The sequence below is a fragment of the Mycteria americana genome, unplaced genomic scaffold (genome assembly GCF_035582795.1).
Source record: "Mycteria americana isolate JAX WOST 10 ecotype Jacksonville Zoo and Gardens unplaced genomic scaffold, USCA_MyAme_1.0 Scaffold_27, whole genome shotgun sequence".
NCBI classification, from domain to species: Eukaryota; Metazoa; Chordata; class Aves; order Ciconiiformes; family Ciconiidae; genus Mycteria; species Mycteria americana.
This window is the reverse complement of record NW_027445609.1, coordinates 4,634,166-4,638,760: the sequence shown is the minus strand read 5'-3', so window position 1 is coordinate 4,638,760 and position 4,595 is coordinate 4,634,166.

Sequence of the window (4,595 nt, the reverse complement as noted above, 5' to 3'; positions counted from 1 at the left end):
CGCTTTCCCCAAAAGCTTTGGTTCGTAAAGGGGCAACACTGTGTATCTCTCTCTCGCAGAGCCCGGCTGCCAAATTCGAAACGTCCAGCGATTGCGCCCACACGAAAGCTGCCAGCACGGAATGCTGTAGCTGGTTTTCACTGTCCCTTGGAACTGCATTCGCTGCCACACAGACATTCGCTTTCCCCAAAAGCTTGGCTTGGTAAAGGGGCAACACTGTGTATCTCTCTCTCGCAGAGCCCGGCTGCCAAATTCGAAACGTCCAGCGATTGCGCCCACACGAAAGCTGCCAGCACGGAATGCTGTAGCTGGTTTTCACTGTCCCTTGGAACTGCATTCGCTGCCACACAGACATTCGCTTTCCCCAAAAGCTTGGCTTGGTAAAGGGGCAACACTGTGTATCTCTCTCTCGCAGAGCCCGGCTGCCAAATTCGAAACGTCCAGCGATTGCGCCCACACGAAAGCTGCCAGCACGGAATGCTGTAGCTGGTTTTCACTGTCCCTTGGAACTGCATTCGCTGCCACACAGACATTCGCTTTCCCCAAAAGCTTGGCTTGGTAAAGGGGCAACACTGTGTATCTCTCTCTCGCAGAGCCCGGCTGCCAAATTGGAAACGTCCAGCGATTGCGCCCACACGAAAGCTGCCAGCACGGAATGCTGCAGCTGGTTTTCACTGTCCCTTGGAACTGCATTCGCTGCCACACAGACATTCGGTTTCCCCAAAAGCTTTGGTTCATAAAGGGGCAACACTGTGTATCTCTCTCTCGCAGAGCCCGGCTGCCAAATTGGAAACGTCCAGCGATTGCGCCCACACGAAAGCTGCCAGCACGGAATGCTGTAGCTGGTTTTCACTGTCCCTTGGAACTGCATTCGCTGCCACACAGACATTCGCTTTCCCCAAAAGCTTGGCTTGGTAAAGGGGCAACACTGTGTATCTCTCTCTCGCAGAGCCCGGCTGCCAAATTGGAAACGTCCAGCGATTGCGCCCACACGAAAGCTGCCAGCACGGAATGCTGTAGCTGGTTTTCACTGTCCCTTGGAACTGCATTCGCTGCCACACAGACATTCGCTTTCCCCAAAAGCTTGGCTTGGTAAAGGGGCAACACTGTGTATCTCTCTCTCGCAGAGCCCGGCTGCCAAATTCGAAACGTCCAGCGATTGCGCCCATACGAAAGCTGCCAGCACGGAATGCTGTAGCTGGTTTTCACTGTCCCTTGGAACTGCATTCGCTGCCACACAGACATTCGCTTTCCCCAAAAGCTTGGCTTGGTAAAGGGGCAACACTGTGTATCTCTCTCTCGCAGAGCCCGGCTGCCAAATTCAAAACGTCCAGCGATTGCGCCCACACGAAAGCTGCCAGCACGGAATGCTGTAGCTGGTTTTCACTGTCCCTTGGAACTGCATTCGCTGCCACACAGACATTCGCTTTCCCCAAAAGCTTTGCTTGGTAAAGGGGCAACACTGTGTATCTCTCTCTCGCAGAGCCCGGCTGCCAAATTCGAAACGTCCAGCGATTGCGCCCACACGAAAGCTGCCAGCACGGAATGCTGTAGCTGGTTTTCACTGTCCCTTGGAACTGCATTCGCTGCCACACAGACATTCGCTTTCCCCAAAAGCTTGGCTTGGTAAAGGGGCAACACTGTGTATCTCTCTCTCGCAGAGCCCGGCTGCCAAATTCGAAATGTCCAGCGATTGCGCCCACACGAAAGCTGCCAGCACGGAATGCTGCAGCTGGTTTTCACTGTCCCTTGGAACTGCATTCGCTGCCACACAGACATTCGGTTTCCCCAAAAGCTTTGGTTCATAAAGGGGCAACACTGTGTATCTCTCTCTCGCAGAGCCCGGCTGCCAAATTGGAAACGTCCAGCGATTGCGCCCACACGAAAGCTGCCAGCACGGAATGCTGTAGCTGGTTTTCACTGTCCCTTGGAACTGCATTCGCTGCCACACAGACATTCGCTTTCCCCAAAAGCTTTGGTTCGTAAAGGGGCAACACTGTGTATCTCTCTCTCGCAGAGCCCGGCTGCCAAATTGGAAACGTCCAGCGATTGCGCCCACACGAAAGCTGCCAGCACGGAATGCTGTAGCTGGTTTTCACTGTCCCTTGGAACTGCATTCGCTGCCACACAGACATTCGCTTTCCCCAAAAGCTTGGCTTGGTAAAGGGGCAACACTGTGTATCTCTCTCTCGCAGAGCCCGGATGCCAAATTCGAAACGTCCAGCGATTGCGCCCACACGAAAGCTGCCAGCACGGAATGCTGTAGCTGGTTTTCACTGTCCCTTGGAACTGCATTCGCTGCCACACAGACATTCGCTTTCCCCAAAAGCTTGGCTTGGTAAAGGGGCAACACTGTGTATCTCTCTCTCGCAGAGCCCGGCTGCCAAATTCGAAACGTCCAGCGATTGCGCCCATACGAAAGCTGCCAGCACGGAATGCTGTAGCTGGTTTTCACTGTCCCTTGGAACTGCATTCGCTGCCACACAGACATTCGCTTTCCCCAAAAGCTTGGCTTGGTAAAGGGGCAACACTGTGTATCTCTCTCTCGCAGAGCCCGGCTGCCAAATTCGAAACGTCCAGCGATTGCGCCCACACGAAAGCTGCCAGCACGGAATGCTGTAGCTGGTTTTCACTGTCCCTTGGAACTGCATTCGCTGCCACACAGACATTCGCTTTCCCCAAAAGCTTGGCTTGGTAAAGGGGCAACACTGTGTATCTCTCTCTCGCAGAGCCCGGCTACCAAATTCGAAACGTCCAGCGATTGCGCCCACACGAAAGCTGCCAGCACGGAATGCTGTAGCTGGTTTTCACTGTCCCTTGGAACTGCATTCGCTGCCACACAGACATTCGCTTTCCCCAAAAGCTTGGCTTGGTAAAGGGGCAACACTGTGTATCTCTCTCTCGCAGAGCCCGGATGCCAAATTCGAAACGTCCAGCGATTGCGCCCACACGAAAGCTGCCAGCACGGAATGCTGTAGCTGGTTTTCACTGTCCCTTGGAACTGCATTCGCTGCCACACAGACATTCGCTTTCCCCAAAAGCTTTGGTTCGTAAAGGGGCAACACTGTGTATCTCTCTCTCGCAGAGCCCGGCTGCCAAATACGAAACGTCCAGCGATTGCGCCCACACGAAAGCTGCCAGCACGGAATGCTGTAGCTGGTTTTCACTGTCCCTTGGAACTGCATTCGCTGCCACACAGACATTCGCTTTCCCCAAAAGCTGGGTTGGTAAAGGGGCAACACTGTGTATCTCTCTCTCGCAGAGCCCGGCTGCCAAATTGGAAACGTCCAGCGATTGCGCCCACACGAAAGCTGCCAGCACGGAATGCTGTAGCTGGTTTTCACTGTCCCTTGGAACTGCATTCGCTGCCACACAGACATTCGCTTTCCCCAAAAGATTTGGTTCGTAACGGGGCAACACTGTGTATCTCTCTCTCGCAGAGCCCGGCTGCCAAATTCGAAACGTCCAGCGATTGCGCCCACACGAAAGCTGCCAGCACGGAATGCTGTAGCTGGTTTTCACTGTCCCTTGGAACTGCATTCGCTGCCACACAGACATTCGCTTTCCCCAAAAGCTTGGCTTGGTAAAGGGGCAACACTGTGTATCTCTCTCTCGCAGAGCCCGGATGCCAAATTCGAAACGTCCAGCGATTGCGCCCACACGAAAGCTGCCAGCACGGAATGCTGTAGCTGGTTTTCACTGTCCCTTGGAACTGCATTCGCTGCCACACAGACATTCGCTTTCCCCAAAAGCTTGGCTTGGTAAAGGGGCAACACTGTGTATCTCTCTCTCGCAGAGCCCGGCTGCCAAATTCGAAACGTCCAGCGATTGCGCCCACACGAAAGCTGCCAGCACGGAATGCTGTAGCTGGTTTTCACTGTCCCTTGGAACTGCATTCGCTGCCACACAGACATTCGCTTTCCCCAAAAGCTTGGCTTGGTAAAGGGGCAACACTGTGTATCTCTCTCTCGCAGAGCCCGGCTGCCAAATTCGAAACGTCCAGCGATTGCGCCCACACGAAAGCTGCCAGCACGGAATGCTGTAGCTGGTTTTCACTGTCCCTTGGAACTGCATTCGCTGCCACACAGACATTCGCTTTCCCCAAAAGCTTGGCTTGGTAAAGGGGCAACACTGTGTATCTCTCTCTCGCAGAGCCCGGCTGCCAAATTCGAAACGTCCAGCGATTGCGCCCACACGAAAGCTGCCAGCACGGAATGCTGTAGCTGGTTTTCACTGTCCCTTGGAACTGCATTCGCTGCCACACAGACATTCGCTTTCCCCAAAAGCTTGGCTTGGTAAAGGGGCAACACTGTGTATCTCTCTCTCGCAGAGCCCGGCTGCCAAATTGGAAACGTCCAGCGATTGCGCCCACACGAAAGCTGCCAGCACGGAATGCTGCAGCTGGTTTTCACTGTCCCTTGGAACTGCATTCGCTGCCACACAGACATTCGGTTTCCCCAAAAGCTTTGGTTCATAAAGGGGCAACACTGTGTATCTCTCTCTCGCAGAGCCCGGCTGCCAAATTGGAAACGTCCAGCGATTGCGCCCACACGAAAGCTGCCAGCACGGAATGCTGTAGCTGGTTTTCACTGTCC